Source organism: Astatotilapia calliptera, chromosome 7 (genome assembly GCF_900246225.1).
Source record: "Astatotilapia calliptera chromosome 7, fAstCal1.2, whole genome shotgun sequence".
NCBI classification, from domain to species: Eukaryota; Metazoa; Chordata; class Actinopteri; order Cichliformes; family Cichlidae; genus Astatotilapia; species Astatotilapia calliptera.
Window position 1 is genome coordinate 45,750,525 of NC_039308.1, and position 20,593 is coordinate 45,771,117.

A 20,593-nucleotide genomic window follows, 5' to 3' on the forward strand; every position below is an offset into this window, starting at 1 on the left:
GAGTCAGGTCTGTGTGGTTTACACACCTGGAAATGAAGTCTGCGCCTGCTGCCCCCAACCTCCCTTGACAAAGCTGTAACTACTCAGCAGAATGTACAACGACTGCCCCAGGTGGAGTCTGACATCACAGGTTACTCCTTTAATCCTGCCTCTAGCCAGTCATTTTCCCTCTCGTCTCAGGTGTAATCAGGTATAACAGATGTCTGTGAGGTTAACCTTTCTGAGTTGTATCCTGTTAAATCATGCGATAAACCATGTGTCACCACCTTACATCTCAATGATTAGTAACGTACCGCCAGAGTTTTCGACCTCTCGGGCGCAGATCGACATGAGACAGTTAAGGTAAGCAGCAGATTTCAAAGACATCTCTTCTTCCAGCAGACGCTGATGCCAAATGGGAGCAGTTCATGTCGTTTACACATGCCTCTCCAAAGTTCACACGTGCCACAAATCCATTTCTTCTTGATATGAGCGGCTTAAAATCCGCAGCACCAGCGTCCCTTCTCGGTATGTAGTTTGTCTCGGAGGCAGCTGGCGTAGACACAAGTGCTTATTTCCCCAATCACAGGCTTCCCACCGGCTCTCCAGCCTCACGAAACAACAGCAGTGCACAGAGCTGAATGACTGAGCATACTCACAGAGAAAAGGAGAGAGAGAGAGACAGGGAGGGAGAGAGAGAGAGAGAGAGAGAGAGAGAGAGAGAGAGAGAGAGAGAGAGAGAGAGAGAGAGAGAGAGAGAGAGCGAGAGAGAGAGGAGGAGATGTCGTAGTGAGAGTGTGTGAATCTATAATGAGTGAGAGAGCGAGAGAACGAGGAAGAGGTAAACAGAGCGGAGCTGCATTCCTTTTCCCGCCTCATGTTCATCTGGCAGGATACACACTGCCGAGGAACAGAAAGGAAACCAAAGAATCTGTGTGAAAGAAAGGACGAGAGGAAATGTTAAAGGGAGGGAAGAATGAGAGATCGTGACACTGTACACATACAAACAAGCAAAATAAATAAATAAATAAATAAATAAATAAATAAATATGTGAAAGCCTGAATGTGAAATGTAAACACCTTTCACCTATCGCCCTGCCTTTGCCAGGGAATTGTGATTATGGTCAATTTCAATGTGCATACTTACAATAAAGTACCGTACACTGGATTTGAAAACTCAGGCCAAAAGAAGCACTTCTGACAAGGCAGCTGACTCTATGTGCAGGATTTACTTTTAAGGAAATAATATTGTATTTTGCATATATTCATTTTCTCTGCTTTTCTTTTTAAACATACTTTAAAAGGTTTGTAGTGCGATAAAAACCACATAAGGGTAGCATGACAGCTGTTTCATTTGATTATACAAACATTATGTAAGAGTAGGTAAGGGATAATATGTACTGATTTTTGGGGTAGGGATAGCTCAGTAGGTAGAGTGGTGGCCCCATGATCGGAAGGTCGGGGGTTCGATTCCCCCGAACAGCTACCCTGAGTTACCCCTGAGCAAGGTACCGTCCCTAACCACTGCTCCCCGGGTGCCCAATGGCTGCCCACTGCTTCACTGAGTGAATGGGTTAAATGCAGAGAGGAATTTCCCCACGGGGATCAATAAAGTACACCTTCTTCCTTCTTCTTCTTTTAGATAACTGGACATGAATAGCTTGAGCTTATATAATATACAGCTCGTTCTCCTAACAACAAATCCTGTAAAGATAAAACACCTTCTGGGGCCAACTTTCGTGTTTCTTTGGTTGAAAGAATGGCAGATGTGAAATGTAAAAGTGAGGTCAGAAGGCAAATGTGGCATGATCTTTGGATGCAAACTGTAATGTGATATTTAGAATCCCCAAATATGATTTCCTATATTCCTATATGTTGTAAATACATGCAATGGCAGTAAGAAACATAGCTTTAAACAGCCTTATATAGCATTAATATCACTTTGACCTTCAGATGAATTTATTGATTTTGAAGGTTAGGTCAGAGGTCAAATTTTTAAACAGTACTTTCTCCTACTTGGTAGGAGGCAACAAAAATGTGTACAACTTCTGTGTTTCTTCTGGTACTGCTGACAATGAGCATATTCTATCAGAAAGCAGGCACTATTTAAAAAAACTATGGTTATTTTTACACATTTTAATATATTGATATATAGATCCACAAACTACTTGTTATAATGCCATGATATTAATGTTGCATTTATATGTATCCCATCTAAAATAAAAAAAAAATAAATAAAAAAAATCTACTGAGGCACCAAAAAAGGTGTGAGATTATACAGAGAGTACAAACTGGAGGAGAAGCCAGACAAATATACGAGTTAAAGGTGGACACAGAGGTCTGTTTTAGTCCACAGCAGGTTATTCACAGCAGCTCGCAACCTGACTCAAACAACCCAATCAGAAAATGAAGCCTGAGGGTGAGAGGTCACCCCTGTGGAGCTAAACAGGGATGTGCTGTCTCCCCGGAGAGGTGGACTACTCCAGTGCCCTACTAAGCAGAGCACTGCCATGACCCTCGTGCAAGGACAACTCGGCTGCACCGGGGGGAAAAGCTGGTGGCACAGGCGCGTAGCTGGCAAAAAGGCAGTTTCATTCATTGCAGGTCAAAGTCCAGACATGTAATCTGATATGAAAAGAGAGTTTGCAAAGTGAGGTAGTGGATTTTAAAAGCTAAACACCGTAGCAACAGGATACCCTTGTGAATATTTGTTCAAGCCCTGATAATTTGATGACATAAGTTGTTAACTGGTGCAAAAGCATGACATGAACTCTTAATAATAAACAGATAATAACACCTGAAATCTGTTTGTTATGTAATGAAATTCATGTTTTCACATCCATAGTCATTCATTTATGGAATCTCACACCCTGCCTTAAGAATCTTACTATCATGTTGCGTCACTATCCTTTGTAGCAATCCATCAGCATAATGAGTTGTTTTACAAACCTTTGGGATTCACGTTGCAGGAAATAGTTTCCAATTACAGGGAAAAACCCACAAGTTTTTCAGTCACCTGTGTTATAAGCATTTATCACAAACAAAGCAACTTTACAGTGCTATCAAAATGCATGATTTAATATGTCCAAGAATAATTTTATTAATTTAAATCAATAAAAACAAACCTATTCAGCTTTTGTAGATACTGAAACTCATGCTGGTCAATGTCTAAGCAATTCATATGATGACATTTAACTTCAGTAACAGTGTTAACGCCTGGAAACTGCTCTAAATCTGGCACATTTTACCAAGTAATGTGACAGGTTACACAGTATTTGCTGCATGGTGACCTCTGACATCATTTAGCCTTAAATTTATTCACACAGCCTGAAGGAGCAACGTAATCTGTGGAGTAATTTGCTGGTTATGTCATGTCTCTTTGCTGAAGTGAGAATGCAGATAGGAAGAAGCAACAAAGCTTTGGAAGGAGGTAAAGTGGCGGAAGTGAGGGAGGGAGGGAAGAAAAGATCTGGGCAGGGAGGGACTGTGAAGAGTGAAAACAACAGAGGGGGTGGGCCAGGCTGTCTCCTGCTGTTTGTTTTTAGCATAAAATTTAATTCTGGCAGAATCTAATCAAGCTAGGGAAACACAGGGGACCCTGATCCTTCCTTTTCTCTGTCCTCCTCCGTCTCTGTTTTTTCCTCTTGTTTGAAGGTGCAGGTGGACTGGTTTTGTTAGTCTATCCTCCCACACACGAACGCAGACAACCATGAAAGGTGGTGCACATCTTCGGCACAGATGTACGATAAACTTAAAAAAAAAAAAAAAAAAAAAGACATTACGGTACACATTTGTGCATATACGCGTGTGTGGATAAATACACACCGATGCCTCACAAAAATAGACAAATAGAGAAGTCTATAGGAAATGCAGTGCATGCACATACAGCACACATACAGAGGATGCTGTCTGGCAGACATTTGACAGCTGTGTTGAATCATTATGTCAGTGGGTGAGATGGCAGGAGCGTGATTGTGCCTGTGGTTTGGCTTATCTGGCTTTCACAGCCAAAACCCCTCTATTACTTTAAAACACATATACACACACGCGCGCACACACACACACACACACACACACACAATCTCCCAAAACACCTCCGCCTTCTTATGCCTCTTGTCAAGGTCACAGCTGAGCCCATATTCCTGAAAAATTCTTAAAAACAACACTCAGCTACACACTTTTCATCTTTTTCTAAGTGCAAACTGCCCAGGAGTACAAACATAATAAACTTAGTTGGTGGTCAATACCCTTGATTCAGTTTTCTAACTTTAAAATGCAACACCGCTGCACATTTCCACCTCAGAAATGATGCTTTATTTTTACACACACACACACACACACACACACACACACAGAAAAAAAAAATAGAAAAATCAAATCTATTCCCATGAAATAGCAAATATAAAAAGAAAATTGTAGTAAATAGTCCATCTAACAAGATATGCACTCATAATCCCTGCACTACTGTCCCCTCACCAGCAGCTCCTGCAAAATTTAAACCATTACTCCCACTGCCGTCTTAAAATGTTAACAAATGCAAGTTTAATTTTGGCCTTTTTCCGGCACTTTCTCCCACGCAAATGCTTGCTCTCATTCTGAAATACGACACAATCTCTCTTCGCTTCTACATTTTTTCCACCTCACCTGTGTTCAGATACTGCCCGGTGGGACTATTACCTTTCTCAGGGGGACTAGATCAATCATACCGCTGGCCAGTACTCATGGGGACTCAGCTCCACGTGTCTGGATGAAATACAGGCAGATTGCAAAAACTCTCTCCATACAAACAGAAGATTATTAATGCCCAGTTGTGTATGCAAGGGTTGGATCGACTTGTTAGGAACGATAAAAACTGGATAAATTGCAAGTGGGTATACTGTTATCTGGTTCATATATACCTGAATGATGTGCTCAACTGTCTTGGGAGAAGCTTTGTGAGCTCGAATGATGCAATAACTTTGCTGTGTCTGTGAGTGTATCAATACCCCAAGGGATCTTTTGATCCAGATTCTTCAATCTTTAGTCACATACACACTCAGAAGACACAGTCATACTATTAATACACCTCCCCCAAATTCCTTACTTTCATCATGCCTTGAAGCCTCGCATCTCTTGATCTCACAAGCTGTAATCTGACACTACAATTAGAAGAAATTGCGGTTCTGATCCAGAGTTAAAATAAGCAAGGACTAAGCAAAGACATTTCTTCAAAATGTTTGAATATACTGGACATAATGATCTCTGTGTACCTGATTAGTACAGCATGCTTTGGTGCTGAACAACAAGAGGTTTACACAGTATAAAGCACATCTCTTGGCTTTACCTACAGTGGAAGAATATTAACAAGTAGTTGGAATATTTGCCAGTAACAATTGTATGAGACAGACAGACAGACACACACACACCAACTGTTATTGGCTGTTCTAAAGAGTCAATCTTAAAATGCTTGGTTTGAAAAGAAGAAAGTTGCAGCAGACCACAGTCCATTGGCCGGTACTATTAACAGAAACTCATGTGGTCACATATTTAGCAATTTAATACAATGTCACACTAGTCACATAGGATCACTCTTTATTTACCTCTTTTTTGATTTATCATCTGAAATGTCTTTGTGATTGATTTGCCTTTATCGGTAGACTTGGTGTTACAGCAGGGCGATATGACCAAAAATATTTATCACGATATACATCTGAAAATTTGCGATAACGATATAATTGACACTAGACAAAATACTTTACAACTCCACAATTTTATTAGTGCAAAAAACCCCATCAATGTATTTTCACTTAAACAAGCAGCTGTTTTCAAGTGCATTAAAGTTATATAAAATTTGTAACAGTGCAAATTCCTTGCTGACAGTTTAACCAAAAGGCATTTCCAGTGGAAATTGGCCGACATATCCTCAGCATAACCATGTATAATATCCACAAAACTTAAAAAGAGGTTATACACACACAATACGGTAATATTATGTTGAAGCACAGTACGTATCACTCCGCGAGGCGCCTGCCAACGATAGCCGTAATGCTGCGACAATCCATCAAGCGGTGCGGCTTCGTAGCTTAGCAAAGTCATACTGAAACATTTGACAGATTTTCGAGTGCCGTGTACCACATAACATCGTTTTGAGGTCAGTAAACACAACCAGAAGTCATACATAAAGCACACGGGATTATAAGGGGCACCATCGATTTTCAGAAAAATCAAAAGGATTGATTTTAAGTGTGCCGTATTTTCCAAACAACACGGTAATAACGACGGCCCGCTAGCATGCTCTACCATAAGTAGTGCTTTGTTGTTTATCTGACGGACGAAAGCTAAACCAGTGCCACACCACTGAAGTTGAACCATTTTTACAAACCAGTTCTGGTTCATCCGTTACATTCATCGAACCGCTTTCGTCCTTCTTATTCTGCGTCGCCGCCATGTGCATATGTAAACATTAGGGGTGCAACGATACTCGTATCGATATTGAACCGTTCGATACAGTGCTTTCGGTTCGGTACGCATATGTATCGAACAATAAAAAATTTGTAATTTATTTTATCAACTTTCCTTCTGATGATGCTGTCTGTGTTGAGCGCTCAGTGAATCTGCGTTCGACTACTCCGCCTAGGCTGCACTGTCGAGCGCAGATCCACTGAGCGTTCAACACAGACAGCATCGTCAGAAGGAAGAGCGCAGGGCAAGCTAGCGAGACAGAAGTTAAGCTCTCCTTGCAACATGGCAAATTGAATCTCCCCCACCCTCATTCAGATCTGGCGTTTGGAATTATTTTGGTTTTCATGTGACGTATGACCCTGAAGGTAAGCGCGTCATGGACTAAAGTAAAACAGTATGTTGGATGTGCCACGCAATGCTCAATTACATGGGTGGGAACTAGTGTGTTAGCGCAGTTAGCTCGTTAACGTGTTGGCTGTCTAGCCCCACGTAGGGGTAGCTCGTTAACGGAGATTTGCCGTGTTGTGGCGTTAACGTCATTTCAACGAGATTAACGCTGACAGCACTAGTGGGAACACAACGAATATGACTGCACATTTACGCCGACATCATCCTAGTGCAAAGACAAGTGGAAGCAGACAAAAACAACAAGCATGCATGCTACAAACTTTACCCGAGTCATTTAGACAGCCGTTAGCACATGATTCTCCTTATGGGGACCTGATATGTTTAATATTGTGGCGAGCTCAGACAATGAGGAGACGGAGGTATCGTTTGGTCTTGCTTCCGTGAGCTAGCCAGGGAGCACAGCCGTTTATTGACATCTGCAGAAGAACACTGCCGCTAGCTAACTGCTCAGCGCAGCAACCGCACAGCAACAACAACAACACACAGAGCGCCCTCTGACCCCGGAAGGACACACCGTCGCAGCGAGAGGGCGTCACCCGTCACTATGGCAACATAAACAAAACATAACTGTACAAACAGAACCCCGAACAGCCCTGACCCGCTACATAGCCCCCACCTAAGGGGTCAGTCGTCCCCGACGACCCCATTGCCCCACACAAAGTCCTGCAAATGTCCAGGTGCCTTCTTTTGGCGCACCGGCCGATCATGACCGGCGGGGGAAAAGTTACTCGGGTCAGAACATGGGGTGCCACCATCATCCCACTTCTGACGCTAATGTGGCGAGCTCAGACAACGAGGAGACGGATGTGTCGTTTGGTCTTGCTTCCCATGAGCTAGCCAGGGAGCACAGCCGTTTATTGACATCTGCAGAAGAACACTGCCGCTAGCTAACTGCTCAGCGCGCAACCGCACAACAACAACAACAACACACAGGGCGCCCTCTGACCCCGGAAGGACACACCGTCGCAGCGAGAGGGCGTCACCCGTCACTATGGAAACATAAACAAAACATAACTGTACAAACAGAACCCCGAACAGCCCTGACCCGCTACAATATGCTGCTGAGAATATAGCCCAGAAGAAGCGTATAGTATAGCTTTTATTTTGGAAAGAGACATTTCTCTGTAATAAACTCTCTTTTCCAAAGATGAGCGATTCCTCAATCAGATACAGGTGTTACCGCGCCAGATCCGCGGCCCCGACCGTAGTAAGGAAACCTCTGGCAGTTACTTGAAGGTTCCGTAACTGACTCGTAGCCGGCAACAGCTTACTATACAGGTCAACTCCGCTAGCAAAAAGATCGAAGGAGGCGTAGGAAACTGCTTCACCGAACTTTATTTCTTCTCTAAGGCACGAACACCGCATACAGTGGGCTGAAACAGTTTACTCACAGCGAGCATCGCCGACACAACTCTGGCTGTCGAGGGAGTTATTATATTCCTTTTATTTATTTTCTTTTCGTCTCTTCTGTAGCTAACCGTTACTTTTTCCCCTTCTCCGCTCTCTCTCTTCACACACACACCAGGCAGTCCCGCTACACACATCCCGAATACATTTCCCATCAGGCTTCATCCTTAAAGGGCCATGCCTGTAACACAGGGCTTGCAAAATCGCTAGCCCGACGTCCCGGGGCTAGCGATTTTTCCAGTCGGGTTACCAAAATCTATCTCTGCCCTGCCCGTCGGGCTATCATAGGAAGGAAAAATATATGTCAATGCTTTTGCATTCTTTCGGAAATGTAGCTGGGTAATTATGTCATTGGCATCGGTGAGCCACTGTCAATATGTGACATATTCAAATCGCGTTTGAATTTGCGCTTGTTTTTTGCTTTCACTTTGCAAATGTCCAGGTGCCTTCTTTTGGCGCACCGGCCGGTCACGACCGGCGGGGGAAAAGTCACTCGGGTCAGAACATGGGGTGCCACCATCATCCCACTTCTGACACCAATGTGGCGAGCTCAGACAACGAGGAGACGGAGGTGTCGTTTGGTCTTGCTTCCCGTGAGCTAGCCAGGGAGCACAGCCGTTTATTGACATCTGCAGAAGAACACTGCCGCTAGCTAACCCTGAGCCACGGTCAACCCGTGGCTCAGGGTTAGCTAGCGGCAGTGTTGGGAAGCGTATCTGTAACCGGAAGGTCGCCGGTTCGATCCCTGGGCTCTCTGTCCTGGTCGTTGTGTCCTTGGGCAAGACACTTTACCCTACTTGCCTACTGGTGTTGGCCAGAGGGGCCGATGGCGCGATATGGCAGCCTGGCTTCTGTCAGTCTGCCCCAGGTCAGCTGTGGCTACAACTGTAGCTTGCCTCCACCAGTGTATGAATGTGAGAGTGAATGAATAGTGGTATTGTAAAGCGCTTTGGGTGCCTAGAAAAGCGCTATATAAATCCAATCCATTATTATTATTATTATTAACTGCTCAGCGCGGCAACCGCACAGCAACAACAACACACAGGGCGCCCTCTGACCCCGGAAGGACACACCGTCGCAGCGAGAGGGCGTCACCCGTCACTATGGCAACATAAACAAACCATAACTGTACAAACAGAACCCCGAACAGCCCTGACCCGCTACATAGCCCCCACCTAAGGGGTCAGTCGTCCCCGACGACCCCATTGCCCCACACAAAGTCCTGCAAATGTCCAGGTGCCTTCTTTTGGCGCACCGGCCGATCATGACCGGCGGGGGAAAAGTTACTCGGGTCAGAACATGGGGTGCCACCATCATCCCACTTCTGACGCTAATGTGGCGAGCTCAGACAACGAGGAGACGGATGTGTCGTTTGGTCTTGCTTCCCATGAGCTAGCCAGGGAGCACAGCCGTTTATTGACATCTGCAGAAGAACACTGCCGCTAGCTAACTGCTCAGCGCGCAACCGCACAACAACAACAACAACACACAGGGCGCCCTCTGACCCCGGAAGGACACACCGTCGCAGCGAGAGGGCGTCACCCGTCACTATGGAAACATAAACAAAACATAACTGTACAAACAGAACCCCGAACAGCCCTGACCCGCTACAATATGCTGCTGAGAATATAGCCCAGAAGAAGCGTATAGTATAGCTTTTATTTTGGAAAGAGACATTTCTCTGTAATAAACTCTCTTTTCCAAAGATGAGCGATTCCTCAATCAGATACAGGTGTTACCGCGCCAGATCCGCGGCCCCGACCGTAGTAAGGAAACCTCTGGCAGTTACTTGAAGGTTCCGTAACTGACTCGTAGCCGGCAACAGCTTACTATACAGGTCAACTCCGCTAGCAAAAAGATCGAAGGAGGCGTAGGAAACTGCTTCACCGAACTTTATTTCTTCTCTAAGGCACGAACACCGCATACAGTGGGCTGAAACAGTTTACTCACAGCGAGCATCGCCGACACAACTCTGGCTGTCGAGGGAGTTATTATATTCCTTTTATTTATTTTCTTTTCGTCTCTTCTGTAGCTAACCGTTACTTTTTCCCCTTCTCCGCTCTCTCTCTTCACACACACACCAGGCAGTCCCGCTACACACATCCCGAATACATTTCCCATCAGGCTTCATCCTTAAAGGGCCATGCCTGTAACACAGGGCTTGCAAAATCGCTAGCCCGACGTCCCGGGGCTAGCGATTTTTCCAGTCGGGTTACCAAAATCTATCTCTGCCCTGCCCGTCGGGCTATCATAGGAAGGAAAAATATATGTCAATGCTTTTGCATTCTTTCGGAAATGTAGCTGGGTAATTATGTCATTGGCATCGGTGAGCCACTGTCAATATGTGACATATTCAAATCGCGTTTGAATTTGCGCTTGTTTTTTGCTTTCACTTTGCAAATGTCCAGGTGCCTTCTTTTGGCGCACCGGCCGGTCACGACCGGCGGGGGAAAAGTCACTCGGGTCAGAACATGGGGTGCCACCATCATCCCACTTCTGACACCAATGTGGCGAGCTCAGACAACGAGGAGACGGAGGTGTCGTTTGGTCTTGCTTCCCGTGAGCTAGCCAGGGAGCACAGCCGTTTATTGACATCTGCAGAAGAACACTGCCGCTAGCTAACCCTGAGCCACGGTCAACCCGTGGCTCAGGGTTAGCTAGCGGCAGTGTTGGGAAGCGTATCTGTAACCGGAAGGTCGCCGGTTCGATCCCTGGGCTCTCTGTCCTGGTCGTTGTGTCCTTGGGCAAGACACTTTACCCTACTTGCCTACTGGTGTTGGCCAGAGGGGCCGATGGCGCGATATGGCAGCCTGGCTTCTGTCAGTCTGCCCCAGGTCAGCTGTGGCTACAACTGTAGCTTGCCTCCACCAGTGTATGAATGTGAGAGTGAATGAATAGTGGTATTGTAAAGCGCTTTGGGTGCCTAGAAAAGCGCTATATAAATCCAATCCATTATTATTATTATTATTAACTGCTCAGCGCGGCAACCGCACAGCAACAACAACACACAGGGCGCCCTCTGACCCCGGAAGGACACACCGTCGCAGCGAGAGGGCGTCACCCGTCACTATGGCAACATAAACAAACCATAACTGTACAAACAGAACCCCGAACAGCCCTGACCCGCTACATAGCCCCCACCTAAGGGGTCAGTCGTCCCCGACGACCCCATTGCCCCACACAAAGTCCTGCAAATGTCCAGGTGCCTTCTTTTGGCGCACCGGCCGATCATGACCGGCGGGGGAAAAGTTACTCGGGTCAGAACATGGGGTGCCACCATCATCCCACTTCTGACGCTAATGTGGCGAGCTCAGACAACGAGGAGACGGATGTGTCGTTTGGTCTTGCTTCCCATGAGCTAGCCAGGGAGCACAGCCGTTTATTGACATCTGCAGAAGAACACTGCCGCTAGCTAACTGCTCAGCGCGCAACCGCACAACAACAACAACAACACACAGGGCGCCCTCTGACCCCGGAAGGACACACCGTCGCAGCGAGAGGGCGTCACCCGTCACTATGGAAACATAAACAAAACATAACTGTACAAACAGAACCCCGAACAGCCCTGACCCGCTACAATATGCTGCTGAGAATATAGCCCAGAAGAAGCGTATAGTATAGCTTTTATTTTGGAAAGAGACATTTCTCTGTAATAAACTCTCTTTTCCAAAGATGAGCGATTCCTCAATCAGATACAGGTGTTACCGCGCCAGATCCGCGGCCCCGACCGTAGTAAGGAAACCTCTGGCAGTTACTTGAAGGTTCCGTAACTGACTCGTAGCCGGCAACAGCTTACTATACAGGTCAACTCCGCTAGCAAAAAGATCGAAGGAGGCGTAGGAAACTGCTTCACCGAACTTTATTTCTTCTCTAAGGCACGAACACCGCATACAGTGGGCTGAAACAGTTTACTCACAGCGAGCATCGCCGACACAACTCTGGCTGTCGAGGGAGTTATTATATTCCTTTTATTTATTTTCTTTTCGTCTCTTCTGTAGCTAACCGTTACTTTTTCCCCTTCTCCGCTCTCTCTCTTCACACACACACCAGGCAGTCCCGCTACACACATCCCGAATACATTTCCCATCAGGCTTCATCCTTAAAGGGCCATGCCTGTAACACAGGGCTTGCAAAATCGCTAGCCCGACGTCCCGGGGCTAGCGATTTTTCCAGTCGGGTTACCAAAATCTATCTCTGCCCTGCCCGTCGGGCTATCATAGGAAGGAAAAATATATGTCAATGCTTTTGCATTCTTTCGGAAATGTAGCTGGGTAATTATGTCATTGGCATCAGTGAGCCACTGTCAATATGTGACATATTCAAATCGCGTTTGAATTTGCGCTTGTTTTTTGCTTTCACTTTGCAAATGTCCAGGTACCTTCTTTTGGCGCACCGGCCGGTCACGACCGGCGGGGGAAAAGTCACTCGGGTCAGAACATGGGGTGCCACCATCATCCCACTTCTGACACCAATGTGGCGAGCTCAGACAACGAGGAGACGGAGGTGTCGTTTGGTCTTGCTTCCCGTGAGCTAGCCAGGGAGCACAGCCGTTTATTGACATCTGCAGAAGAACACTGCCGCTAGCTAACCCTGAGCCACGGCAGTGTTGGGAAGCGTATCTGTAACCGGAAGGTCGCCGGTTCGATCCCTGGGCTCTCTGTCCTGGTCGTTGTGTCCTTGGGCAAGACACTTTACCCTACTTGCCTACTGGTGTTGGCCAGAGGGGCCGATGGCGCGATATGGCAGCCTGGCTTCTGTCAGTCTGCCCCAGGTCAGCTGTGGCTACAACTGTAGCTTGCCTCCACCAGTGTATGAATGTGAGAGTGAATGAATAGTGGTATTGTAAAGCGCTTTGGGTGCCTAGAAAAGCGCTATATAAATCCAATCCATTATTATTAACTGCTCAGCGCGGCAACCGCACAGCAACAACAACACACAGGGCGCCCTCTGACCCCGGAAGGACACACCGTCGCAGCGAGAGGGCGTCACCCGTCACTATGGCAACATAAACAAAACATAACTGTACAAACAGAACCCCGAACAGCCCTGACCCGCTACAATATGCTGCTGAGAATATAGCCCAGAAGAAGCGTATAGTATAGCTTTTGTTTTGGAAAGAGCCATTTCTCTGTAATAAACTCTTTTCCAAAGATGAGCGATTCCTCAATCAGATACAGGTGTTACCGCGCCAGATCCGCGGCCCCGAACCGTAGTAAGGAAACCTCTGGTAGTTACTTGAAGGTTCCGTAACTGACTCGTAGCCGGCAACAGCTTACTATACAGGTCAACTCCGCTAGCAGAACACCCGGCAGAACATTATGTTATTTACACGGGTGCACATAAGTGGTCCGCATGTGCGCATTCGCTGTCAAAAACAAAAACGCGCACAAGATATGAAGTTGCAACGCGTGTTTGCATACATAAGATTTTCTGGAGGAGGACAGACATTTGTTTAAAACTCTTAAAGATGTCGAAGAAGCTCCTTTAAGCAATTACTTTGGTGTTCCTCTACCTCCAAAGAAATGTCAGAAGGAGTCCGAACCACAAAAGAAGCACGTATTCTCGGAAAAGTGGTTGCAGGAGGTGAGCTGGCTTCAAACAAATGATGAACGCACAGAGATGTGGTGTGGAATGTGCCGTGAAAATCCCACTCTAGCGGACAAAAACAGTGCTTTTTATATGGACGCAAACGCGCGTTGCAACTTCTTATCTGGTGCGCGTCTTTTATTTTGACAGCGAATGCGCACATGCGGACCACTTATGTGCACCCGTGTAAATAACATAATGTTCTGCCGGGTGTGTTGTTGGTTTTCTCTCGATTTCTGAGTCGACAAGCGCCTTTGTTACTGGGACCAGTCATTTTAAGAAAGGCCCCCATTAGAACCCATGAGAAATGCAAGAAATGCATTATTGCTCAGTCTGCAATATCTTTCCCAGAACAAACACCAATTGCAAATAACATACGAAAAATAAACCTGAAAAATCTGTTTAGAACAGTGTACTATGTTGCAAAGAGTGAACCACCATTGGCAAAATTTAGCAGTCTTTGCAAACTTCAAAAAGCAAATGGCCTAGATCTTGGTTCCACTTGTCTCTTACCTGTGACTTCAGCGGAAATTTCAAATTCAGGATCTGACACAGACGGATTCATGTCCTACACAGTTCTTACAAGTTCATAGAAATTTCTGTTCAATTAGGACCAAGTATTTGAGTTGATGATTGTAATTTTTATACAATGTTGTAATTTGTTTTTCAACAATTTTTTGATTAATGTTTTGTTTCCTTTACAATATTATACTTTAATGTATAATATTGTAAAGGAAACAAAACAGGAAACAAAACATCAATCAAAAAATTGCTCTCTTTTTTATTCGGGCTACTTACATTTACTTTGGGCTACCAAAAACTGAAGAGTCCCTGCCCGAAGGGCTACCAGGGATTTTGAAATTTTGAGAGCCCTGAGATATATTTATTTTTTAAATTACTTTTGTTTCAGCAACATTAAATTTAAAAACTGTACTTTTGAGTTAAAATATATATTTATAATTTTAATAAATGACAAATTAAAAAGGCATGAACATTTTTTTTGTATCGAAAAAATATCGAACCGTGACACCAAAGTATCGAACCGAACCGTGAATTTTGTGTATCATTGCACCCCTAGTAAACATAGGCACTGCTCATGCGCGTTTTACCCATATTCTATCGCAATATTTCATTTTCCTATCGTTGCCCAAAATTACACTGGTATTACTGTGAATGGTATGACATAGCCCAGCCCTACTTGGTGTTAAACCAGGAAGAGATTCAAAGTTAAATGGTGCTCTGGTTTAGTCTAAATTCATGTAGTGTCGATGTGTCGAAATTCATCAACATAGTTTAATAAATCGAGAAAAAAAAAAATCTAAAATAACGTGGATTATACTAGTGAACTAGTATATTCAACTAGTGTTGAATTTGGACAGGAAAGGAAAAACAAAGTCAACAAAATGTAATAAATAAATTGTATAATGACCTGTTAAGTTAAGTACAACTACTACTGGCAGTATGTGGGAGGCAACAAAGAAAGAAAAAATCAAATTTTGTTTTGCACGCTTCTTAAAGCCTTGCATGACAGCTCAATGTTTGTGTGGGACATTTGGAAAAAAAAAAACCCTCAAAAAAACATGATGGATCTTTAGTTTGGGGGAGAAGTCTCAAATGTAAGGCCCAGCAGCCAGAATCTGCCCTGTGAAGACTCAAATCCAGCCCACTGGACAGCTTAAGAAAATGTGAAGAAATGTATAGATTTAGAACCTTTAACTGTGTTTTCATGAGAGACTAACTCTGGACTTACTAATAGTGTCAATTTAAAAATATATATATATTTTATAGTTACAGGATAGTCTGCTTATATTAATAAACAATAAACCATCATGACTTCTTGTCATTTTATGCATGGAGTTTCACTGGTCTTCAGATCAAACTGGGCTGTATCTAGCCCACGATGTAAAATGGGTTTAAGGGATAAGCACAGAAAACGAGGGGACAGCTGTAGGGGAGGCTCCAATTTCAAATACTGGCTTCTTTTGGACTCTTCCACATTTCTGTCTACTGCAGCAACTATTTAGCTATTTTTAAAGCTTGTCTGATTCCATTAGCCTAATAATCCAGTGTTACTGGGTTATTTCTGAATGCCAGAACTGAAACCTTCTAAAATTCTCACAATATAAAAGCCTAGAAATATGCATGTCATGCATGACAAACAAATTGTAACATTATGTTGACAATAATGGGATTCTGATACAGTAATGCGGAGAAAGACAATACAGAAAGCATCATATTAGTAATAACATTTACAGAATGCTTGTATTAATGTTCTTGCAAATGTAAAAACAGAATGTGTGTGAAAAGGTAAAGGTTATTAAATATGGACATCAGCAAGCCTCCGGCACAACAGCAGTCTCATGTGCGTCATACTTATCCACTTCAACATAAAGTACATGATTCAAACACAAAAAAAACCCCACACCCTTCTCTTTATTCAGTGAGAATTTAATACACAAAGGAAAGAAGCAGCATGACTGCCCTCCTTGTAGATCAAAGCACATAAGCTCATTCTCAGTCTTCAAAGATATCCATGTCAAGCAGTTTTTGCAGCTATACAGAGAAGCTGGTACAATTCCTTCTTGCAATTCCAAAAAACACTTTTCTTTTAGGCTTTTCAAAACATACACTTGAGTAACACAGTACAAAAACTTTAAAAAGGTCTTGATCCTCTTTCTCTCCTCTGAAAATAATCTGTGTGCTGACCACTAACTGGGCAGCATATAATGCTAATCATAAGATCACTATCATCAGACTACATCCACCATCAGTTCAGTATAACAACACTAAAATGATCCTCATATGAAAATTTCAAAGATTGTATGGTGCTGATAATAACATTTAGCATGCAATGGATGACATAGAAAAACCTGATCATACCACCTTTGAACACACATAAAGAATGTGGTACTGTTTCGATCACATTATGTTAAAACTGGGCACCAAGTTTATGAAAAAAAGCCATCCATTTTCTTAATCGCCTATCCAGTTTAGGGTAGTGGGTAGGGATGGGTACCGGTATCATAAACGGTAGTAACCAGACCGAAAAGCAGCGCACAAGCCGAGAAATGCGCCGTATTTGATAGCTTGCTGTGAGACCTCACACCGTGCACATCTACTGCGGGTGGGTTGTCTGCTATCGGACCCGGAGTTAGCAACATCCCCCAAAAACCCGAAGATTAGAGTCCTGGCCCCTAGCCCTGCCAGTGTAGCAGAAATGATGACAGATGATGATGGCAGCAGCAGCCGTTCTTCTCTGGGTCAGTAGCTTAATGTTGTTCGTGTGTAATTTACGTTGAGTAGGCTAACCACGTTATTACATTAAATGCATGTAAGGTGAACTAGCAGACATCATCATAGCTACATGCGGCTGTCTTCTTGTTTGATGGCAGATACTCCCTTCACCCTGGCCAAAAAGGCTAAAATGACCAAAGAAAAAGTGGAAAACAGTTCAACATGAGAGGTTTTTGGACAAAGTTTGTGTTTTTTCCATTGTTTAAGCACTGCTTCCAGCCAAGAATGATACCATATATGCTCCAAAGCTGCAGAAAAGGCTAACATTGTTATCTTTTTACAAAAAAAAAAACAGCTGAACATGAGAGGTTTTTGGACCAATCTTGTGTTCCCTATTCTTTAAGCACCGGTTTGAGCACCGGTTTGAGCATCGGCACCGTTTCAAAAGTACCGGTTTGGCACCGGTATCGGATAAAACCTAAACGATACCCATCCCTAGTAGTGGGGGTTATGGAGCTTATCCATCTGATCCTGGTTCAATCAATCAAATTCAAGCTTTATTATCAGTTTTAATTGTTTTCAGAGGGGGGGGGGGGGGGGGGGGGAGTACAGACATTCTTTACTGAAGTAGAAGTACAGATACCTGTGTTTAAAGAAAAAAAAAAAAAAAAAGAAAAGATCCAGTACAGCTACTTTGTTATTGTACAGATATGTACAATAACAAAGTAGCTGTACTTCGTTATGTCCCACCTCTGCTAGCTTTACTATGCTTGCTGTAATGTGACAGTGAAGCTAATGAAACTAGAGATTTATATGCCTTAGGTGACAACAAGGGACGAATCTTCAATCACCTCTTATAGCACATCATCCTGTGCTTCCTAAATAATTTAATTTCCCCTATTTCCCTCCTCTGTCATCTCTAGTATTAGTTCATCTTGGAGAAAAAATAACTATCACTACCTACTACATCACAGAACATATTTCTAAACTTTGTTTTGCCAACATTTGACTTGCATAATGATTACAGTCATACTGGCAAGGCAATTTAGCTTGTAATTCTAGTGATATTACATAAACAGAAATTAATCTTACTCCATTGAACTTCTGTGGGGAAATAATTATATTAGATCCACTGCTGAATGTATATGTTTGCTCACAAAGAAATGAACAGTCTTTATTTTTTATGGTAGTCTCATTTTAATGGAGAGAGACAGAACAACAACCAAAAATCCAGGAAAAACAAAAAAAAACAAAAAACATATTATATAAAAGTTATGAATTGATTTGCATGTCGTTAATGAAATAAAAATCTTGTCCCCTACAACCCCGCCAGAATCCCTGCTCCCACAGATTGGAATTTGACACAACCAACAAACCAATCAATCACAGAGACTCCTAATTTCAACTTGAAATGTGTATAAAGCGCACCTGTCCACAAAGTCCATTTCTTCCATTCCAACCTCTCCACCACCGTGGGCAAGACCAAAGAGCTGTCAAAGGACCTCAGGGACAAAATTCTGTAAAGATGAGTCGGCCAAAATCCCTCCCTCACACTCTCCTGCAAACTACAAGAAACATCTTACTGCCGTACTTCCCAAAAAGGGTTTCTCCACTGAAGAAAGTAATAAAGTCTCCAAATACCAAGTCATGCTTTGCATGCGGCTCAAATACTTTACATTTACTGACATACAAATCAATTTATAAATTTTATGTAATGCTTGCTTTTATTTCTGAAAAAAAAAAAAAAAAAAAAAAACAACAACAACAACAACAACAAGAAATAGACATTTAAATCAAGCTTTCTAAATTAGGATCCCTCCAGCTGCTTCTCAGTGATTGCATGCTGAATATTTTTTTCTGTAGGGCAATAGAGACAAATAAAAAATAAAGATTCATTAGTTCTCACAATGCATATTGACTCTGCAGTGCTAACTGGAAATCATGCCCTACAGTGCATTGGATCTGCTTAAGATAGGCGCATTTCAAATTGATATAAATTGCAGCCTATTAACTTTGCCTCCGAACACAGAAGATATCATATTGCATGTACTTTATTGTCTTTTATCCTAATTTTTGATCTGGACTCAATCACTTTGACTTCTGACTGAAATGGTAATGACCAGTCCCTCACTGAGTCTCCTCACCCAAACATGACTCAGTTCAGTTAGCCTTCAAAGAGTCTTGTAAGTAAAAGCCAGTTAGTGCCAAGAGTAGAGGAAAAGCTCACTGTCTGACAATCACAGAGACCTGGCATGACTTTTGCTGCCATGATGCCAGGTCTCTCTTGGAAATGAGATTTTTAATCTCAATGATTTTTTTTTTTTTTTAAACCCGGAGAAATAAAGGACTAATAATTATAAAAAAAAAATGTTTTTAAAAATTACTAACAATGGTGACACAAAGGGATATTCAAGGTCATCCCTTGAAGTTCAGTTTACTACACAACTTTGGAACTTCTAAACTTGTCTGTATCTGTATCTAGTAAGAGTCTCTAAGATAGACCTCCCCATGTTAACCAAGCCTACCTTAGATATGAGCAAGAGAGAGATAGCTTAAGCCATACTGGCTTGGACATCACCTGAATTAAGAAGGAACCATCATGGACCCAGGCCCATGTGTGGTATGTACCACCAGCAGACAGAAGAAGTGACTGACATCCAGAAATCCTACCACTGACCAGACAAAGCTGGACTGAAAGTCAGCACTAATCATGGCAGGAACAAGCCGTAAGTACAAGATTCATAGAGGCAGGAGTCTACACTCGAGGCAAGACCCCAGGTGCAGGCTGCAGAAAGATGCTCCTGAGACAATTCAGCACATGACAGCCAGGTGCAAAAACGCCATAACCAAGTGGCCGGCATAATATACAGGAACATGTGTGCCGAGTATGCCCTAGAAGTCCCGAGGTCAAAATGGGTGGGTGGTTGAGCTAAGATCCTGTGCGACTTTCAGATAAAGAAAAACTGGAGATAGTAGTGATGGACAAGCAGAGGAAGACAGCGCAGTGATAGATGTAGCTACACCGAGTGATATCAACATCAGGAAGCAAGAGAAGTACCAAAGCCTGAGAGAGGAGAAGATGTGGAGGATGAAGGCAACAGTTGTCCCAGTGGTGTTCGGAGCACTCAGTGACCCCCAAGCTAGAACAGTGGTTCCAGTAGATCACAGGATCAACATCCAAGATCTTTGTCCAAATGAGCGCAGTCGTTCTGCACAGAACCCTCAAGCTCCCAGGCCTCTGGTAGACTACCCAAGCTTGAAGGATAAAGACCACCCACAGGGGTTAGATGGGGACTTTTTATATATTATATAAAAAAATGTATAACCATATGTTGGCAAATCAAAGGTATCTAAAACAATTGTTTTATTCTCTGTTCATTAAAATACAGCTAGCATAAGGTGTTCTCTTTTAACCACCACTCAGTGTTCGCTATAATGAACCTGTGTAATATATGGTGGTGGTTTAAATGAGGCATTCAAAATGCAATTTTGTAAGACAGAGTGTGGAAAGTTATGCATGAACAAAGGCTAAACTAAG

The 20,593-nt window shown here is 43.4% G+C and overlaps 1 protein-coding gene across 11 annotated transcripts in view; it reads right to left on the bottom strand.

The window, feature by feature from the left end:
- LOC113026380 (pleckstrin homology domain-containing family A member 7-like) overlaps positions 1 to 20,593 on the bottom strand; it is a 155,818-nt gene that overhangs the window by 107,117 nt on the left and 28,108 nt on the right. The window contains exon 1 of one of the 11 annotated variants that reach the window (XM_026175112.1): positions 27 to 631. The exons of the other annotated variants lie outside the window; for them this stretch is intronic. The gene's annotated coding sequence lies outside the window, so the exon portion shown is untranslated. Of the gene's footprint in view, positions 1 to 26; positions 632 to 20,593 lie in introns of those variants that run through there. 11 annotated transcript variants of the gene reach the window in all.